We start from the raw sequence: 22,209 nt of genomic DNA on the forward strand, positions 1-22,209 counted from the left end.
CTGTACTGTAGGTGCACACACGGAAGGCAGGTTCCCCCACACCCACTATGAAGGTGAGGGTGCCTCACCATGGATGGCGGCTTGTGAGGCAGGAGATGCACAAGAAGCCAGAGAGGCAGCGACCTACACTCCTCCTCGAGACGCTTGCTGGAGACTTTCCTGGGAGAGCCCATTCAGCAAAGCTGGAGGAAGGAGGAGCGTTTTCTCCCAAGGTGGGACAGAAAGGGCTTAGACAGGGGGCAGTGCCTGTACCAAGACTCCCACAGGATCCCCTCACCTGCACCCCAGATCCCACCCTGAGGACCAGTGCTCTCACTCTTACAGTGTTGTGGGTGCTCTGAACCCCCCGCATCCCCGAGATGTGCCTCTCACCTTGCCTCAAGTAGCAGGGCCTTGCTCCAGGCGGCAAAGGAGCACACCCTCCCTCTGGCATGGCCCAGGACAGGGGGAGGCAGAAAATCCTATTTCTGGGGCTCCCTTCACCCCACCATAACCTCCTGTCTCTCACCGATGGTGCCCAGCTCTGGGAAAGCAGGACTCACCTGTCCCAGAGGGAGCCAAGAATGGCTGATGGCTTCGTAATAATGTCACATCTGGGCTGTGCCAGCACTGTGTACCCCTCCCCTTCTTCCCTGGTGAGGCCATGTTGCTGATCCCATTTCACAGATGAGAAAGCCTCAGTGCCTACTCTCCTGACCCTGTTGGTGATGCCCATGATATGTCACAGACATATCAAAATTGCATTCACCCATAGGCATTTATTGAGCAGCTACCTTGTGCATGGTCCTCTACCAGGTGCCAGTCCCCCTAAGAGCTCTGTCCAAGTGCCACTCCTGCTGCTCTCACCTCCTGGAGTTCCCCTCCAGCCCTGCAGAGCCCAGGGCCAAGCCCCAGGGATGCATCAAGACACCCCGTCTTCTGTGAGCTGCTGGGGTGAGAGTCTACTTCTCTGCTCTCTCCGGCTCCACAGGGCCCTCTGTGTGGAGAGGATGGGGGAGGACCCTCTGAGCATCCCTTTCTGCTGGGACAGAGGCTGGGCCTAGCACAGGGCCCCTCTCATCCTGCAGGTCTTCAAAGCACATTGGTTCAATGTGCCAGTGATTGGGTGAAGGGCCCGGTGCTCAGCATGAAGGCGCTGTCCTTCCAGAAGACAGCAGAGTCCAAGTGGGAGGTGCAAGGGACAGACAGAGCTGACATGCATGTCAGGGAAGGCCAACCCAGTCCCACATGACTCCTAGGGAAGCCAACAAGATCAGGGTTCTCAGCTACTGGGCTTCCCCCTTCTCCCCATGCCCCCACCCACCACCACTTCCCGTGCAGAAGGAAAGACAGGGTGGGGGTTCCACTGAGGAGTGCTGTGCTAGGACAGGCCGCTGAATGGGGCATGGAGGACTTTCGTAAGAGGAAGGGGGCGGGGTAGCGGGCAGCCTTGTGTGGGACTCCCGGGGCGGGGCCTCTCACTTAACAAACGGAGGCAGCATTCTGCAGCCCTTCAGTAAAGAACAGAAGTAATCTCTGGGCCCGCAGTTAATTTGTTCTGTTAATGGGCCCATCTTGTTATCAGCTATTAAAGCGGGCTTCCCCCATTAGCTGCTGGAGACCAGGGAGGCAGCTGGTCTTCCAGTCCCTCTGCCAGCCCGGGGAGCCGAGAGGGCTGGCCTGTGTGCTCGGACGCTGGGGCAGAGGGAGGCTTGCCAGCGCAGCTCAGGGGCACTTGGACCCTGTGGACACACACAAGAATGCTTGCACGGGATCTTTTGAAGAGAATCTCAAGCCCCGGACGTTCAAATGTCAGCCAGCATCAAGACAGCCAGAGGCCTGCTGTGTCCCACTGAGGTCCACTCACGTGGATAGACATAGCTGGATGGACACGGCTCAACAACTAGCATGAAATGAAAAGTGGAGGTGGGAAGGGTCTGGGAGAACAGTGAGCTTAGAGTCATTCCAGATACACCGAGGAGAAAGTTCAGAGACAGATAGCAACTTTCTTGAGGCTACACAGCACTGTGGTGCTGGAGCTGGCTTGGGAACCCAGGCCTCCTCTTGCCCAATTTCTTTCTTTCTTTTTCTTTTTAGTTTTTTATTTTTTAATGACTCACTGTGAGGTACAGTTACAGACTTACAAACTCTCGTGCTTATGTTTCAGTTATACAATACTCGAGTACTCATCCCTCCACCAGTGCCCGTTCTCCACCACCAATGTTCCCAGTATCCCTCCCGCCACCCTCCCACACCTGTGGCAGGTGCATTCCCTTTCACTCTGTCTCTACTTTAGGGTGTTGTGGTCTGCAACGCAAGTATTGAATGGCCATCATGTTTGGTCTATAGTCTACTTTCAGCACACGTCTCCCATCCTGAGTGGGCCCTCCAAACACCCTTTGTTTCAATTCCCATTTTCTAGCAAAGGAAACCGAGGCTTAGAAATAGCAAGAGATGTGCCCACTGTTTGGTGGTCCCTTCTAAATCCGAACTGCCTTTTCCCTCAGCATGTGAGACCGGCTTCCAAACCATGGAGCAAACCTCCTGGTACTTATCTCTACTATTCCTGGGTGTTAGTCTCCCATTCTGTTACTTTATATTCCACAGATGAGTCCTCACACCAGTTTCTGTCATTGGGAGCTGCACAGGCTGGTCCCAGAGAGCTGGGATTTCCAACAGATCCCAAGGATCCTCCTGCATGTTCGTTTTCCACTCCACCCATCTGTCTCCTAAACAGAAACCTAATTACGCCGTTCCCAGCTCAGCCCACGCTAGCAATGAGCCACATTCCTCGATGCGGGCACAGCCCTCTACTGTCTACTGAGCCTCTTTCTCTCTCTCTCTCAGGGAGGCAGAACAGGTGATGTTTCAATCCCCATTTTCTAGCAAAGGAACCGAGGCTTAGAGATGGTGAGAGATGTGCCCATTTGCACAGCTCAGAAAGGCAAAGCCAGGAATCAACATCCAGACTCCCAAATCCTGACTCCAGTTCTGCCCCTGGGAGGCTGAGCAACTGCCGGCTGTGAATAACCTGGTTCCTTCTCCGGAGAGTGTGCTCAGAAACCCCAGCGAGCCAGCATACAGGCGCCAGGCGCCCCAACATGTGTGCCAGCACAAATGAGCAAGGCTGGATCGTGTCCACAGACACACGGCCGCCCCCCAACTCACACATGCCTCCCCCAGCCATGGCTGGCCCAAATCTGCCGGCATTCCAGCCACTTAATAAGCAAAAACATCAAGTCACTCAATCAATAAGCTCAGCTGCTGACAACAAGTGAGGGCTGAGCACTCCTAAGAGCTAATAATGCTTTGAGCTATAAACATGGCCATTAGCTGGGCTCCCGCCCTGCCAGGCGGGCTCGGTCGCTGTGGGCAGGGGCACCGTGCCTGCAGCTGGAGGCCATGACATTTCTCGGTTGACTGAACACAGCCTGCCTGCCCGGACCTGGTTGCTACTAGCCCCTCCCTCTCACTGCTTCCCCAGATCCCCCTACTCGGGACATGAGGAGGGGCTTCCAGGCTGAGGTGCAGTTCCAGAGCCTTTGCAAACATGAGATCCTTACCCAGTCTGCCTCGTGCGGCTTCACCATCACTTAGAAACGCTCTGGAGGCTGTAGCAGGGGACGGGAGGGCACACCCAACTCTCCTGCAAGAGATCCAGGCTTGCCTCCCACCCTGCCCGGCTGTGGGACCTCACACCAGTAATTTACCTGCTGGGTCTCCCTGACTGCCTGTCCCAGGGAAATGGCCATCCCTCCTAAGGTGATTGTGAGCAGAGGGGCCCAGAATCTGAAAAGTGTCTGAGAATCCAGCAGGTGGAAGCTGCCTGGGAAGATGGGAGGAGCCAGCCAGGGAAAGTACAGGTAGGCTGTGACGTACCTGAAGGTCCTACAATTCAGACAGAAAACAAAGGGTCTGTCCATTCCCAGCCGCGCCCTGCAGAGGAGCTCTGGCATTATATATACTGCTCAGCAGGGGTGAGTAGGGAAGGCTAGTCTGGATGGCAGCCCTGGATTAAGGGGGACTGTGAGGGATTCACCACGGATCCCAAATCTTGGCACCAGATTACTCCAGCCTCCCTTTTTTAAATGAATCTCAGTCCCGGCGGGAAGCCACAACATCTGAGGGTTGCCCTTAATTAGTTGTTCCAGCACAGAGAATCAGGGGGCATGTACTCCCCCAACCTCCCAGAGGAAAATAATATGCCTTCTTTCGAAGCAGGGTTATTTGAAAGTGGTGTCAAAACAAAAGCCCTCCCCACCCCAGCCCGGAAATTTCTCGGCGTTTCTGATTTCCCAGTGGCTTCTCCTATCTGCCTGCCTCTCTGTCTTTGTCTCTCTTATCTCTCGACGAGATTTGCCCTGTCCACATGTACACGTGTGCATTGACAATCTTCCTGAGTAGCACTGGATCCTTTCACCCAGTTCAGAATTCCTGATATTTCTGGATAAGAGTTTCCACCAGGGTCCCGAGATAGTGGAGTGCGGTGGCCAGGAAGGCTGGGGGTTCAGGACCATGGACAGAGCTCTGCGCGGGCTCTGAAGACGAGAGCTTGCCCACAATCTGGGTCCTGGATCCTGCTGAGGGGTGTGGGAGGAGGCTGAACAGCATGGGAAGAAGTTTCTAGAACTGGCAAGGTGTTCAAAGAGGAGCCTAAATACACATAAATGCAGGCAGGGGTAGGACACAGTAAGGCTAAAGAGTAGATAGGATAGGAAGCAGCGGGAGAGCTTGTACAGGGGCACCTGACAGAACGGAACAGGGAGACCAAGGACAGTGGGTGTGAAGGCAGGGGGAAGGGTGCACATGCCCAGTAGGAGAGTGGGGTGCTCGCAGCCTTCCATGCTCCCTTACCCCCTCTCCTGGGAGGCAGTGCTGGCCCTGGACTGAGTTCCAGGGAAGGGTAGAGCACGGGAGCTAGGAGCACTCTGGGGAAGGCCAGGAAAGGAATCAGGCCACTCCACCAGGCTGGCGGGTAAATATTTAGAGGGCTGTTTCCACATGTCTCAAAACTCAGCCCGTCTGCTAGCAGTGTTTGCAGAGGCTGGGGAGCGCTGGACCTAGGCCAGCCAGGAAGCCTGTTTAAACCTCTAGCTCACAGCTCCCCCAGCCCACGCGACACAGCCTTCTGCCTCTCAGAGGCACACACGGGGCCTTCAGCCCACTGCACAGAGACGCACACATTCCAGCCTCCAGCATATGGAGGTCTGGTCTCACACGCACATATGTGCACATGCATATGGACTCACACAGAGACATAAACACGCTCGTAGACACCAACCCCTGCATAGAGAGGTCTAAGCATCCATGAACATACATGCCAGCCACTTGTACTTGGAGATCTGATCACACACATGCACACATGCCCTCACACGCAGACCTAATTCTGCACATGCACACCAGTATCCTGTATGGAGTGTAATGACACATACATATAAACATATACTCACACATGTCAGTCTCCAGCACAAGGATATCTGTGCTCTCTCTCAGACACACAGTATCACATAAATAATTAGACAGAGATCACCTATTATTACTAAGAAAGCCATAGTGCCCAGACAGCTCACAGGTCACACAACAACACACAGAGAGACATACTCTCACACATGGAGACCTAATCTCTCTATCTATCTCCCTATCACACGCAAAAGTATCTCATATATAAGCAGACCACATAGTTCACATATCATTGCAAAGAAAGTGATAGTGGCCAGATAGCTCACACAATAACAGATACGCACTCACATACACACACTCATGCACTCAGTTCACACATGTGCAGATGACATATTCAAGCAGCAAAGGTTAATCGTTAGAGATGTCACAGGGGAACCAACACAGAGCAGATATGTGTGATCTCTCACAGGGACCAAAATAGACTCTATGTTTGTGGCAGGAGTGGTGATGTGTGGCTCCCAGCCAATGCTCAAGGGACCCAGGGATAACGCCGAGCAATGATCAGTCAACCTGGCTACCCAGCCCAGGTCCCAGATCAGGGGGACCTGAACGAATGGAAGTGTTGGGCAGTGTTGGTCAGATCAGGCAGTGTTAGGGGCCACCTAGCAGTGCACACACGGGGAGGGAGGTCATGAGGTGTCGAGGAGGACTGAAATGCGTCAGGCCCTCATGCAAGCCAGGCATGAGCCCCTGGCCCCTGAGCTCCCTCTCGGCCCCAAATGATACTTTAAAATAGCATGTCACTCACATTCGCATGGACACAAAGAGCTGGCATGCTCCCAAAGATCAGAGGTCACTGCCCCCAGCAATGTCACAGGCTGTCCTGCACACGCCCCCCCAGAAGCATCTGGGAGAATGACCCCATGAGCAAAAGCATTTCTAGGGCAGGAATTAAGAACATTTCTCAGCCCAACGGCCTGAGTTAGAACCCACCACTGCTGGTCCTGAGCCAGGGGCATGTGATAGGTTAAATGGGACCATGAACTTCACATATGGCAGCAACCAGTACCTGCCATCATCAGAAGATACCTTTATCTCTTGCCCCCATCTTGCTCATGCCCCCATCTCTTAACTCAGGAAGTTGAGGTCCAGAGAGTGGGAGTGACTCATGCAAAGTCACAAGATCATGGTGACAACGATGCTAATGATGAAGTCATAGCAGATACTCACTTTGTACTTACGAGAACCCGGGGCCATTCTGAGTCTTGACCTTGTGTGTGAGATCTCATTTGGTCCTCACACTACCATAAGAGAAAGGCCCGATTAGCTCTTGGCAGTTGAGGAAACTGAGGCCCCAAATTGTTGAGTCACTTGTCCCAAGTTACACAGTGAGGGGGAAAGCCGACTCCAGATTTGGCACCAAAACCAAGAGCTACATAGATACAAACTCCCGCCTTGCCCAAGTCCTTCCCATTCATCTTCCTCATGAGCCCTCGAGTGATAGCAGAGCTCTCTCCGTGACTCCAGCTCTCCCCATTAGCAGGGGCCTTTCTCACTGGTCTCCGGGACATCTTCCCTGGGTTCTATTCCTTCCCTGGAATCTTGATTCCACCCTTACCCCAATGAATAGGCCGCATGACATCCCATCTCGTCCCCCAAGCACAGCCAGGAGTGATTCCTGGGTGCCGAGCCAGGAATAACCCTTAAGTATCACTGGGTGTGGCCCACAAACAAAAACAAACAAACAAAAAACAATGAGTGGGAAAGTCAAGACTGAAGCCAAGAGACTTGGTCCCGTTCCCAAGCCTGTGACTCAGAAACAGCATCACCTAGACAAAAAGTGCCTCCACCTCCCCCCTCTCTCCCAGCCATGCTGTGGGGAGATCCAACTCCCTTAGAGAGATGTTACTGAGCACGCACTGTCTTTGCGAATGATGAATCAACCACAGACATGGATGACTGTGCCAGGGAGCTGGGGAGCACTTGGGATCTCAGAGGTTGCATTCAAAGCAGAAGCAGGATCCCAGTTTAGCTAGGGTGAAACTCCGCCTTCCCCAGGGTATTTGGAGGAAATGCTCAGGGGACTGGTCGGGTATGGAAGCAGACAGACCTACTGCCTTGATCCAGCAATGAGGGACAGGTTGGTCTCAGCCAGGAGGGGCTGCCTAACGCTGCAGTAACAAAGAGCCTCCATCTCAGAGGCTGGACTCCACACTCTCCCCCTTCACACTCAATCTGCCTGTTGGGGGGCTCTGCTTCAGGGGCGGTTGTGCAGAGACGCTAATAGCTCACCTGTGGCCAGTCACTTAGCCTGAAGGAGAAGAGGCTGGGAGATGCTTCACTTGGGCAAGAAAGGGCTTGTTCTGGAATTGACAGGTGTCATTTCTGCACACAATTTGGAGTCAGAACTACCACAAAGCATCCCACAGGGGACTCAGCAGTGCCATTGCAACATGCAGGAAAGGGCAGGTGGGGTGCAGGGGGACATTATCCCGTGGGTCATGCTGGTGGGGACCCTGGAGAAATGCAGCAGTCACCCATCTGACAAGACCCCATGCACAGCCCACAGCCACCCCTCCTGGGTGCAAGCACCCCCAGACCTGGAAACCTTCCTCTCCTGTCAAGTCTCTGGCAAGCACAGACTGTGGGGCCTCGGGGGTCACCCTGCTCCTGGCTCTACCCCTCAGGACAGTCCAGTCCTGTGCCACTAGTGGCCTCCTCATCTATCATATGGAATGAACTGCCTACCGAGTGGGGTGTCAAGAAGATGGTACCTCTGTGGTGCCTGCCACCTTGCCTGGCTCAGAGGGCATCCCCACAAGGGTGGCATTATTCCTATGAGCTTGGGACTGAACCTGCTCCCCCTTTGCCCCAGCCCCTGCCAGCTGGTCCGACCTGCCTCAGTTGGTCCCCACTCACTCACTCCCTTCTGCCTCCTGTGGACAGTTGGTTTCTGCAGCCCCAGCCTATCCCAGCTGGCCTCATGATGGGGCTGGTACCTGCCTTGCTGGTGGTGTGTGCAGCAGTGGGGAGGCGGAGAGGGAAGACCCCGAGGGAACCTCAGCAGCTCATCTGTCTGCTCGTTAAGGAAGTACACAGTCACCTCCGAAAACCTAAAGAGGCAGGGTAGGGGGAGGGTGTGGGGGAAACTGTTTCCGCAATTCCCTCCCCACAAAAGCTGGAGGCTGTGGATCCCTGGGAGGGACAGATCGGGGAGATGGAGGACAACTCCTGTCCTTGCTGGCTTGCTCATCTTTCTCTGTTCCTCCTCCCCAAGCAAGCACCTGTGTTGGCTCCAGCCGTACCGCATCAGAGTGAGATTCCCAGAGCCTTCTCTGGTCCAGAATGGCCCCAGCCCTACAGGTGTCTCCAATCACCAGCACCTCCACATCCAGCCCACAGATGGTCCGCATTCAGCCTGCCCGGCCTCTGGGTGGGTGTCCAGCCCACTCCAGCCAGGTCTTGCTCCGAGGTGCTTGATGCCAATGCAGGGACTTTTGAAGCTGTTCATTAGTCCAGCACATGAGTGTTGCCTGCAGGTCAGGCTGGGTTCCAAGAGCGGGAATCTGAGATGAAAGACACTGGCTCAAGCCTGGCAGAATTCAGTCTACAAGGGCAGGCAGGGAGCAGGCAGCATGGGGCAGTTGGCAGCGAGGCGAGGCGGGAAGGAGAGGAGTGGTCAGAAGGTGGGTGGGGTCTCCAGGCCAGAGGAAGCAAAGGGCAGTCACACAGCCCCTGGGACCTTCAGACAACAGCCCTCAGTAGTTGACCAAAAGCTGCACAAGGGCAAAGTGAAGCACAGAGATGGGGTGAGGTCCCTCCATCCCCCCTCCCTGCCTCCATGGGATGTTACAGGTGACACAGGTCACTCATCTGGGGGTCAGAAATCCCCCAGCAGCAGAGCCTCCACTTTCTTTGTAGCTTCCCTCCCCTCCCTGCTCTGACCTCCTCTTACCTCTGTTTCCCAGAACCCCCAAGGTCCCAGCCCTGCATTGTCTCTTGGACTCCTCCTTCATGTCAGTACTGTGGGTGTCTCAGTACTGGGAATCAGAACCAGAGCCTTCCCTGCCAGGGGTAAGTGCCCTCCCACTGAGCCACCTCCCAGCCCTGGACTTTCTCTGGACTCCTATAGCCTGGGGTTCCCGCCCAGCTCCACCTGGCTGAATCCTGGGGGAATGCAGGGCTTGTGGCTGCCCCTTGGGTGGGTGTTTGCTGAGGTGCGATGGAGAGAGGCAGGGGCAGGTAAAACAACCTGTGCAGGTCTAGGGCTACAGATGTTCCTCAGGGCCTTAGTGCGGAGTTGGATCATGTTCTGAGGGCAACGGGAAGTCATAGGTTGTTTTATAGAATGATGTAATAATACTGAGATCTGGCTCAAATAGATGATGGAAGATGCAAGGGATGGCTCCACTCCATGCTCGGAGCCCTCATAGGCAGACAGCCCTGGCCCAGGTGCCCATAAATCAAGACCTTAGGGCCTGAGGGCAACCAGGGGAGCCATCCCCAAAGACAGCCATGCCCCAACCCACACGAGCACAGCCCACTATCTCTCTCTCTCTCAGCTGAGGGAAGAGGGTCTTGCTCAAGGTCACAGGGTCTGTGTGCCATGGCCTGCACTGGGCGGGTCTAACCTCCATGCAACAGTGTAAAGGAGCTAGCTAAGGAGAAAGGGGAAGGCTACCCCCCACTTTCTGCAAGGGAGTGGCATCCCCCCACAATCCCACTTCCATCACCTTCAATGAGCCCCATTCTGTGCCAAGGCCAAAAGCAGTGGTCTCAGCACCCGTGCTGGGGTGTCGACTAGCAGGACAGAGAGGGGGCCTGATGGCTTCTCTGAGGTCCCAGCAGGAGCCACTGGAACCCTCCGTGCACGAAGACATGGAGACCAGGCGCAGCCTGCATAGCCCAGGCCCTTCATCAACCCCCAGCTCTGCACCAGGCCCTCTGCAGACAGGTCTCGTGCCTGCCCTGAGCAGAGACCCTCACCCTGAGTGCAGCCCCTTCCTCCTGCCCTTTCCTCCTGGACTCTGGCTTCTTACATCATCCGGCCAGTTCTCGGCTCTGTTCCTGCTTCTCTCTGGGTCTGTTTCTCTTTATAGCTCCCAAGATCTTAATGAGTTCTAGCGAGGTCTCCCCAGGCCTCCCTGCGTGTCTGTGTTGGTCTCTGTGTGTCTCTGTTTATGCCTTGCTGTCTTTTTCCCTGTGATCTTTTTTTGTGGCACCATCACAGTCTGGCTGGATAGAAGAGCCTTTAGACATCCTCTGGCTCAAACCTGTACTTGTGCAAATGAGGAAATGAAGCCCAACAAAGGAGAGGGAGGTGCACGTCGGCATATACATGGGCTTGCACTAAAGCCTCACTGCTTTAATCAAAGCTGGAGTCTTTCTTTCGCCATCATGCTAATGACAAGGAGAAGGAGCCGTGGAAGGAAGGAAGGGGTGATAGACCCCCTCCTCCCTGCCAGCACAGAGATTAGATGGGGTAGGAAGCGCTTTAGCTAGTGGACAAAAACTTGGTTCTGGTAATAGGTTGTCCACAAGAGTGCTATTTGACCCTGGGCTTGTCACTTACCATCTACGAATGTCAGTTTGGAGCAGTGGGGATCATCCTAGCCACCCTTTCTGCTTTCCAAGACTCAGGTTCATTTGTTGGTAGAGGAAGGGCATGAAAGTATGCTGGAGTCAGTGGTAAAGCATCAGGCAGGACAAGGACAAGGACAAGGACAAGAAATGATAATTAGTGATAATGAGGACTCTTGAGGTGTGAGGTGGAGATATTGGTCATGGCGTGACGGTGTCAGGAGGGACGGTAGTGAGAGCAAGAGCAGTAATGGTGATGGGGATCATGGTGACGCTGGTAGTGACAGTCATGAGAACAATGACAGTAGGGAAGAGGATGATGGAGATGGCTGTGATGGGATGATGATGGTGACAACAGTGATGGTCGAGATAAGGGATGTGATGTTGAGGATGATGGTGATTGATGTTGTAATGGTGACAAGATCTGTGATCGTGATGGGATGATGGTGGGATGATGGCGATGGGAGGATAGTCAGAGGATGGTGATGGGGTAATGGTGTGAGTAATGGTGAAGTGGTGGGTGATGGTGATGGTGTGACGGTGGAGTGATGATGATGGTGAGATAGTGATAGTAGAATGATGGTGTGATGGTGGGGGTGAAGCTGTGAGGGTGGGGTGATAGTGATGGTGCGGTGATCGGGTGAAGGTGTGATGGTGTGATGGTGGGGTGAAGGGGTCATGGAGTGAGTTAGGATGTGGTGGTTGGGTAATGGTATGATGGTGTGAATGATGGTGATGGTGTGATGGTGGCATGATGGTGTCTTGGTGGGGGTGATAATAGGACAGTGGTATGATGGTGTGGTGGTGTAGTGGGGGGTGTTGGTGTGATGGCGGTGTGACTGTGTGACTGTGGTGGTAAAGTGAGAGTGTGATGGCATGATGGTTGTGAGGGCTGTGATACTGATGATGAGGATGCTCGGATGATAATGGTGTGATGATGGTGGTGGTGGTGGTGGTAATGAGTGATGATGGTGGTAATGATGAGGTGACAATGGTGACATTGGTGCTGACGGCTGTGGTGAGGTGGGGGTAGTAATGGTGAAAATGGGGGGTCGTGTCTACAGTAACACTACATAGGGCTCTGGGACAGCCTGCAGGGTTAAATATGGGGTACGCATTGTAGATGGCACCCTCCATCCCACACCCAAGGAATCCTCTCTGCCCCTTGCCAGCTCAGACCTCCAGAGCCGCCTTCCCCTTCCAGCATCCCAGAGCACAGGTCAGGGCCTGGGCCATCTGTCCCCTCGGTTCCTCCCCTGTGACACTACATTATCCCAAGCTCTCTCTGCAGCCTCAGCTCCCCGTGCCAGTTACCCCCCAGCCTCCACGTCCCCTCACTCCCTCTCACACCCAGCACAGAGAGTGAGCACATTCCCCGGAGCTGTTTACATGCAAGAGCACCTCACAATCCTTCACCTTGGCCTCCTTCTATCTGGAACTGCCCACAGTAGGTGTTCTAAGATAGTGGCAGTGCCCTGCTTGCAGCCCACCCCCAGCTCTTCCTCCAGGACAGGACCACCATGGGATGCCACAGGGCTGCTGACAGTGGCACCGAGTGCCTGTTCCCTGCCTCACTTCTTCCCCGCTGAGTTTGACCTCTGGGTCTTTCGATCCCAGGAGCAGAGTTTCCTGCCTGGTACAGACAGGGCCAGTCACCTCAAACCTCTGCTGCCACACTGGAAGTCACCAGAAGGCTCAGATGAGGAGTGAAGGGGGGCTGTCAGGCGAGTCAGGTCCCGTTGTATCCAGGGACCATGCCCCCTTGTGCTGACCCACTCTGCTCAACACAGCCAGAAACTGGAATGGCGCAGGGGCCAGGAGGGAGGGCCAGCAGCCGCAGAGTTGTAGGCTAGAACTGAAAGCTGAATGTTTGGGGCCCCTCTGTCCTCAGCCAAACAATACCTGCCACCAAGTGACCCTCTCCCTGTGTGCCTCAGTCTCCGCTTGTTGACACAGCAGGCCCTTGGGTGTCCTCTGTGCAGAAGAGGACGTGCCAGCAGCCCCCCACTACCCCGAGCTCCCCACAATCACTCCCAGGCCCCATAGCTTCCTCAACTTTGGCAGTGACTTTGACAAGCAGGACTCAGGAATCAATCACTCCCGCCAGAGCCGACCAGGCCCCTGACATTCCAATCAAACACTCCACTCTGACCTTGGTTGCATCATCCTCGTTTGGAATAACATCCTCTATCTTCCCCAGCTAGAGAGAGCCTCCTGGCTGGGCAGAGGGGACCGCAGACCCCCATCCCTAGATCTGACCGCATCACCGCAGGAACACATTTCAATCACGAGAAAGGCATGGTGCTCAGAAAAAAAAGCATTATCAGCATTCCCAGACAAGCATCCATCTCTGCGGGAGAGACATGAGCATTGGTGCCGCCAAGGGGAGCCACAGGGTGCCGGCTGCAGCTCTCCCCATTAGTTGGTGCCAGTGGTCAGTTGGGAACCTGGAGCCCCAGGGAAGTAGCGGAGGGAAGGAAAGGGGAAAGACTCAGAGGACTTGGTGGGAGCAGTATGAGAGCTCCTGCATGGGGGACCAGTTCCTGAGGCAGCCCCCGATCTAAGAGGGAGAGAGAGACCCCACTCCCGACCCCACTTCTCTACTAGGCCCAAGGCTTTGCAGATTGTGTGGACCCTTTTCTTCCATTTGTTTTGTGAATCACCATGAGATGCTCAGTTACAAAGCTTTCATGGTCCGGTTTTAGTCATACCATGTTCCGACACCCATCCCTCCTCCAGGGCACATTTCCCACCACCAACGTCCCCCGTATCTCCTGCCAGCCTGTCTCTATGGCAGGCACTTTCTTCTTTCGTGGCTACTTTGATTTATAACACAGATACAGAGAGGCCGTCATGTTTAGGGACCCCCTTTCTGGTGGGAAAGTTTATTCCTTGTGGAAAGTCTGATCTGGGAGTCACTTTTCTTGCCTAGAAAACCCCTTCCCCAACATATAGACCAATATATTTCCCATGGTGCTGGGGGTCGTGCGATGCTAGGGATCAAACTTGGGGACCCACGCATGCAAGGCAGGTGCTCCTTCCCTCCAGGCTATCCTCCTGCCTCCCACCCCCATTGAATGGGGAGAGGCCCCCTCCCGGATGACAGAGACAAAGTCTCCACCTTGAAAAATGCCTTCAAGCGGAAGCCTGTTTTTGGCTGGGTGTTGAGTCTCTTCCCTACCTCCCAATCCTGAGCAGGTGAGCCCCTCCATCCGGGGTTCCCAAAAGGTTCACCGGTGACTCTGAGCATCAGGCAGCCTGAGAGGTTTTCAGCCCCACTCCACACTCTCCTTCCTGCATGTCCCGGAACCAGCCCCTGGAGCAGTCTTGCCTGCCCACACGACTGGACGGTCGGAGGAGACAGACAGGCTGGTACCAGGTGTGCAGCAGAGGGTCCAGAACAAGGGGTCCCTCCTGGGGGCTGGGGGCAGCTGGCTCTGGGTTCAAAACACTCAGGGAGAAGGCGATGGTGGCTCAGGCACCAGAGGGTAGTGACCAAGCGAACGGGGACCTGGGGGTCTGGTGTCCACCTGCCACACCCCTCCTCAGGCTACTGAAGCTGGCACATCAAAACTGCCCAGGGAACAGAGTGACCAGGGCCTTCTGGGAAAGGGCAGGGGCAGGGCCCGCCCACCGCAGGCTACTGAAGATTGAAAAATTAGAATCTATTACCCCACCCTCAGCGACGGCGGCTCGTGGCCGCCCCCACCACCACAGAGCTGCTTCTGAGCTGGCACTGCTTCCTTGGGGTTATTTTTAGCTTGTTTTCCCAGTAATGATTCTTTTGGGTGGATTTCAGGGTTGTAGCTGTGCACTCTCTGGGAGACAGGCACGGTATCCATAAAAAAAAAAAAAAGAGGGTTGTTATTCATAGTAATTCAACTGGATTTGTAAAGTTATTATTAAGCATCTGTCACCACAAAAGTCACTTTGATTTGGCTTTCCTTGGAGCTCTTCTCCTGCCCAAGCTGGCTTCCTCGTCTTCCCCAAAAGTGTAGGGGGGTGTCCAGCATAGACAGAAAAGGCCAGAGGTGACTCTGCTGAGAAAGAGAAGGACGGGAACAGCACCTTGCAGCTCATACCCCAGAGAGAGACAGGGACAGCCACTACACAAGGGCATTCACCCAGAGCCAGTCCCGGCTCCAAAGGGCTCTGCAGCATTGCCAGGCACTCGCAGCACCTGTTTCTTCCAGAACTGGACACAGAGATGTTAAGGAAGTTTACCAGGGCCACACAGCTAGAGGATAACAGAACCAGGATGCATCAGGCGGTCTAGCTCCAGGCTCAAGCTCTCCAACAGGCTCAGATCAGGAATGTTCAACCTGGGGTGTCCGTGCCTGTAGGCCAACACCGGTGCCAGGATGGCAGGTGAAAACCAGTGGAAGGTGAGTGAGGAAGCGGAGACACAAAGGCCTTTACTGAGATTGAGCTCAGAAGAGGGAGCACTGCAAGGAGAAGCTCCCCGAGGTCCCCACAGACCCCGCCGATGGCTTCTGAACTGGCTTGAGAAATCTACGGAGGACAGAGTCAGTCATGCACTGAGCCTCGAGAGATCACACGTCTGAGGGACAGACAGGCATGGACTGGATGGGGCTCCAATCTTGCAGCTGTTTTCAGACCTCCTATTCCTCATCCCCAGGTGCAGAGAACATTGCCACGCCACGCCACGCAGGAGCACCAGGCACAGGGAGTGTCTGTGACATGGCAGAACTCCGCCGTCCAAGCACCAGCCTCTACTGCCAAGTGCTCACTCATTCATTCACTCACCCAGCAAACATTTATTGAGTACTCACCCTGTGCGTGGAACCATGTTTGACCTTGTGGAAGATTGAAGGAGTGCGATATGATCTTTGTCCTTAAGGATTCCATAAGTGATTAGGAGAAGCTAGGAGAGGTGATGAATTCTAACTTCGGGGCGGACAGTGATTGATTCCGTCGAGAGTGATAAATAAGGCTTCACCAGAAGTGGAGAAAGAGGAGCAAGGGCTCCAAGCAGGGCAAAGAGAGTGGCAAGGCACCAGGATGAGAAGGATGCAGCTTGCGAGAGACAGTGGCTCCGTGGGGCAGGGTCCAGGTATCAGCGCAAAGCTGGGGAGCTGGAATTAGTTCTAGAGGCAGTGGGGAGCCACAGTTGGTTTTACAGCAAGAGTGACACATAAGGAAGCTGAGAATCAGTTTGGGAGGAGAGATGGGAGATTGAACCAAAGATTCCTGTCTGGAAGAAATGGGGTTTGGATCCCAGCACTGGAATGAGCTCCCTGTGTGAAATTGGGCACATGTCTCACTTCCCTGGATTCCCAGTCCCACCGATGAACCTATAATTCCCAGACCTCTCCCTCTACCCCAGGTCAGCGTCCTCTCCAACTTTGCCAAGCCCTAGTTTCCTCTCTCACCATCCCCAGCGGCCCATCTGGACTTCCCCATCCAAAATTGGTATCTTGGGCACTGCCAACCCCGGGTTCCAGGAAGAGCCAACCACACAACCCTATGAGATCACAGAGTCAATGGTTCTGGGAAGAAGTGGGGCCCTTGGCTCTTTCTCTACCTCATGCACCCACCTTGGCAGAGAGGGAAGGTGATTACATTGTAGGAAACTGGAGAGTTTACCGCCACTTAGCTGCTGGGCTGAGGCTAAGAGGAAGCTTGCTCACTTACACTTCTCTGGCTCTGTATTTCTCTGCTTCGCCGTGACCAGAGCTTTGTCCTGGAATGAAGCAGAGCTGTGGGGGTGGGGAGGGAAGCATGGGAGAGCAGACCCAGCCTGCATGGCCTGAGTCCAAATCAGCTCTTGGCTGAGTGCCCAGGGGTGGTCCTGGCTGGCCAGCCTTGCACGGCAGAGGGAGGAAGGGAAAAGAGTCAGGGAGTCAGGGTTTGGTCCAGGGTGGGGCTGGAGGCAAGGTGGTGTCTGGGGAGGAATTAAAGGTGAAATGCTCTAGGGAAACCAGAATAGAAATACTCTGTAATCAGATAATGCAGTGAGCGATACATTCTGTAGAGTCAGTGAGTGTGTGTGTGTGTGTGTGTGTGTGCGCGCGCGCGCTTGCACACCACATGCACTGATAAGATGCTTTAGAAGCGTCTCAGCATCTTTGCCATGAAGGTGTGAAATTGTGTGTAACTGACTGTAAGAGCCTTGGGAGTGCATGTCTTCACAGACAGACACCTTGTGTGTAGAAGTTGGGTGGGGGGATGCTTGCCTTCCTACCCTTCCCAGCCCCACCCAAGTTCTCAGAGATGGTAACAAGGGATGTTGCCTGGGTCCACCTTATAGAACTTTCTTCTTTTCCTGTAACAGCCTGCTTCCCTTTCTTTCCCCTGCCTTCATGGTCCACATCAACCTGTCTTTCCTTTGGTATGGCTCAGAGCTCACCTCCTCTTCCTTTTCTGGCTGCACTCCTGACCAAACCTGAGCCAGCTGCCCCCATTCTAGTCCCCACAACCCTCGCACTTCCCTTTCAGCAGTATGCACAACCACCCTGCATGGTACTGCTATATTTCTGACCACTCGCTTTTGGCGGGGGCCTCCCTGACAGTGTTCAGGGGATATTCCCAGCTCAGGGCTCTGGGGTTACTCGTGGCATCATGCAGTGCCTGTGATGGAACTCAGGCTTCCTGAGTGCAAAGTGTGTGCTCCAGCCCATTAAATTCTCTCACTGGCTCTCGCCCACTCTGCCTATGCAATGTGGACTTCTAGAGGGCAAGAATAATATTACTCAGTAGTGGAGCTCCAGACACATAGGAGGTGAGTAATACTCACTTATCAATAACCTTAACTGCGCACTCACCAGATATCAGGCAAGGGTACAACCCAGACCCTGGGCTTGCCTTCCTGGCTCCCTCTGCAGGAGGAGACAGATGAAATCACACTGTCCTGTCTATATTCCACAGGCAGGAAACAGCACAGAAATAGGATGTGGTATGGACAGTGCACAGGAAGGCTCCAAATAAGAAGAAATGAGCAGAATTGGTAGATGAAGAGTTCAATGCACTTACAAGAACTCGAATCCCAGAGCCAAGCTGAGCCAGCAGCCACATGGAATGAATGCTGAGTCCCCAAGACCACCACCACCAAGGAATGTCAAAACATCTATAACAGAGAATGGTTCCCAAATCCACAGATCAGCTGAGCCTGGTCCCTGCCATTGGGCTCATGGCATATATCAACTGCTTATACTTTAAGTGACAAAATATTTTTAAAGCTGCTGGTTGGTGTCATTCTCTATGTTAAACAGACAAGAAACCAAAAGTCCAAGAGAGTTAGATGATTTAAAACAAAGCTTCTGAATGAGTGATGGGAGGCTGTAAAACTAGTGCAGTGGGTAGGGTGTTTTCTTTACTCAGAGAGGCCCTGGTTCCATCCTGGCATCATATATAGTTCCTAAGCACCATCAGTAGTGGTTCCTGAGCACAGAGTCAGAAGTAAGTCCTGAACACCACTGGGTGTGGTCTCAAAAGTCCTGGTTTGCTCAGAATGATTGGCTGAAGGCTAACCCTTAATGTAATCATCTGTAGTAGTCCTTTTTTACTCTTAAACAAAATTTTAGTAACATATGATATGGTTGCCATTAAAAGCTAAATAAATGGATCCCCAATCCATAAGCTGAAGCTCTAACCCCAGCTAATTCAGAAAGAAACTGGATTTCTAACTAAGGTCTTCATAGGCGTGATTCCGTTAAAATGAAGCCAGTAAGGTGAGTCCTCAAAAATAGGCCTCAGAGGAGGCCAGCTCTGCTGGCACCAGGCATTTTCTGCCTCCCCAACTGAGAGAAAATACATGTCTGATGGTTAAGCTGCACAGGTGATGGAAGTTTGTTAAGGTCATTATAGAAAATCCAGACAGCTATATTATGGAACTGGCACCCATGTCTCTGACAGCAAACCCTGCTGCCAGAGAGCAGGGCTGGGTCCCTGCAGGCTGGTGGAGGTGGAAGCTGAAGTCCTACTTGTGACGAGCTTTGGTTGGTGGATGAGCACTGGCTAGGGAACGGGGTGGGCAGGTGGGAGGAGGGGAGCTGTTGGGGCTCCAAGGAGAGAGAAGGTGGTCAAGGCTGGGGCGCTCAACAGTCAGGTGTGTGCAGGAGGGCGTGCTCAACAGGGGCTATTCGGGAAGTGCTCCCTTCTGATGAGGTGCTTCTCTGCTCTCCAGCCCACCTATTCCATCATTGTTCTTCCTGCTTGAATGCTTAGTGCCCCCTCCTCCTCCAAACCCGAGCCTGAGCCACTCCAGCCACAGATGATGATGATGATGATGATGATGATGATGTCCTTCTTCCTCTTCCTCTTCTTAATCTTCTTCTCTTCCTCTTCCCCTTCTTCCCCCTCTCCCTCCTTGTCATCCTTCCTCCTCCTCTTTCCGCACCCTCCTCCTTGTTTTGCTTTTGGGTTATACTCAGAACTCACTGCTGACTCTGCTCAGGGATCACTCCTGGTGGGACTCAGAGAACCACACGCCAGGCCAGAGATTGAAACTGGGTCAGCCTCATGCAAGGCTGGCAGCTTACCTGCTGTACTATCTCTCTTCAGCAATCTTCTTTTAATTATATTTATTTTGCAGTGGAGGAACAGAATCTCGGGCCTCACACAGCAATCACGGACATCTGGCTCTACTATTTTATAGCTATGTGACCTTAGACGGAAGCTTAATTTCTCTGAGCATCAATTTTCTCATCTGGAAAATGGCACTGATACTGGCCATTTAACAGGGTGGTAGAGAACCTCCAGGTCACGTGGGGAAAATACCCAGCACAGTACCTGGAACCTCAAAACCTATTAATCCTAGCAGGCACTCCATAACGTGGGTGGAATTGAGCGCTGCAATTTTCCACTGGGGCCCTGTCTGTCTTAGTCATCCTATATGTTCTAAGTACCTAGCACCACGCTTCCTACATAATTGAAGCTCAATAAAAAAAAAGTCAAAGTATTTAATAAAATGACACAATTAAGACAGGCTTCATTGTTGTCACTAGGAAGGGAGAGAGCTAGCTTAGGAACTATCTGAGGCCCTCCCAAGCAGGGTCAGATAAAGAATCCAGGCTGGTCCCAGAGTCCCTGAAATACTGGGCTTCCCTCAGCAGCTCTGGCCTGACCTGGCCTCTTTTGATGAGCATCCCAAACCCAGCAACAGAACAGATGCCAGCCTTCCTCATGGTGGGGCGCAGGTATTGGAGGAAGCAGGGGGAGAGTGGACTTCTCTGGGCGGGTCCTGGATGGGCCTATTTCTGGGGGACATGTAAGGGGAGGAACTGCCACATCCTCATTGTTAGGTAGCCTTGTTGACCTTAGAGAACCCAGGTGCCACCTTTTCTCCCCAGCCTGGGCTCCCCTGAGCTGCCTCCTCTGAGTCCCTTACTCAGTTGGCATGGCCCATGGGGAATTGTTAAACAGGCCTGTAGGCTGAGGTATGGGAAGGACCAGTCCGGAGAGAGGGGTACTAAACTCCCTTCCAGATAACAGGCATGGGACCAGCGGCTCTCTCCTGAGCCCCAGAAATGGCACTGCCAAGCACAACGGGTGCAAGGGGCACTCAATCTCCTTGGCACTTGTTCCCTAGTGGGCTGTCCACAACTCGGGTTTCTCTGAGACAGGGAGAGACAGACCATTTGGAGACCCTGAGGATAATCAGGCATGCTGACCTGGCAGCAGGCACCTGGATTCCCGGTAGAAGGTTCCAGAAACTGTGGTGCTGAAACTGCGCGCTAGAAAGAGCATGGGCAGAGGCTGGAGCAATAGCACAGCGGGTAGGGCATTTGCCTTGCACGCGGCCAACTCGGGTTCAATTCTCAGCATCCCATAGGGTCCCTTGAGCACCGCCAGGAGTAATTCCTGAGTGCAGAGTCAGGAATAACCCCTGTGCATTTCCAGGTGTGACCCAAAAAGGCAAAAAAAAAAAAAAAAGAACATGGGCGGCCCCCACTGTACCTTCCTCCCCTGGGCTTGGGTCTTCTGGCTCAGCTGAGCGACCTGTACGATGCCACATGACATACCCCAGCTGTGATGAACCTACCCTTGGGGTCTGTCTTTCCTGCTAGAACGAAAGCTCCAGAGGACAAGCCAGAGCCTCCCGTGGGCATCCTTGGTAGCGGTGTCTGTGGAGTCCACCTGCTGGAGGGAAGGATGCAGGAGGGGAAACTGAGGCAGCCAAGGCAGGGTCCATTGGTGCTGGTGATATGGAAGTGGGCAAGGAAAATCAGAACTCAGGCTCAGTCTCCCAAAACTAGAACACTGGGCTGTGGCTGATCTGCCGATTCCACACCCGCTCTACACAGTCCAGAGCACTGGGCAGTGGGTGGAACTGCCCTCTCTGGATAGCTGAGGGAAGGGGGGTTCCACCTCCTGCTTCCTTCCTCTCCTTCCTGTCTCAGGAGGGGACGTCTTTCTCCCACTCCCCACATACAGCACCTGATTGGCTGGCTGGCCTCTCAGTAGGATGGTTAACAAGCCCGTGGGTGACATTAATTGCCATCAGGCATTAGGGGCCTAATTAGAATCATCTTCCTTAAAGACTCTAGCCCCTTCCATCCCCAGGGCGCTGGAGAGCCAGGCTAGCCAGTCCTCTGCTAGCAAGCCCCTGGGCTTCACAAGATGGGGGGTGGGGGGGGAAGAGTCCTTCACCTCCTCCACAGGCCCCAGGAAAGCTGAGGCCGCCACAGCCAGGGAGGAAGGCTTCCAGAAACTGTTCGAACCCACTTTCCAAAAAAGAAAATGTCACTTCCCTGCGCGAAAAGGGAATTCACACAGTCTAGAGGTCTCGGATGGAGTCAGTCAGAAGGGGAACTGAGACCTGAGACGGAGTCCCCAGCTGGCCTTGCTCTGACCTACCTCTGGGTGGCTGGTTGAATACAGAGTGACCCTTAAGACCCAGGCTGGTCCCTCCTCCACCGTAAGAACTGTCAGTGGGATTGGGGAGCTTGCCGCTCTAGAATGGAGAGATATTTCCAGACCTGGCCTGTCGGCCGTGATACCCCTCAGTTCTATAAAATAACTATCATTGATCCCGTGCTTGATGGGGCTGACAGTTGACTTGCCAGGTTTGATCTGGACTGCGCTCTAAAGGGACAGGTGGGGTCGGAAAAGCTCTTCTACCACTCTTCAGGGGCCTGGGTGATTGCCCAGAGGGACCATTCTCACCTAATGTAAAGGCTTGCAAAACAACCTGTGGGAAGTACTCACCCCCACCCCTCTGCCTCCTCTCCCCCCTCGCACAGGTTCCCCTGCTTCACATAGAGCAGAGGGGCTGGACGCAGCACAAGC

Source organism: Sorex araneus, chromosome 3 (genome assembly GCF_027595985.1).
Source record: "Sorex araneus isolate mSorAra2 chromosome 3, mSorAra2.pri, whole genome shotgun sequence".
Classification (NCBI taxonomy): Eukaryota; Metazoa; Chordata; class Mammalia; order Eulipotyphla; family Soricidae; genus Sorex; species Sorex araneus.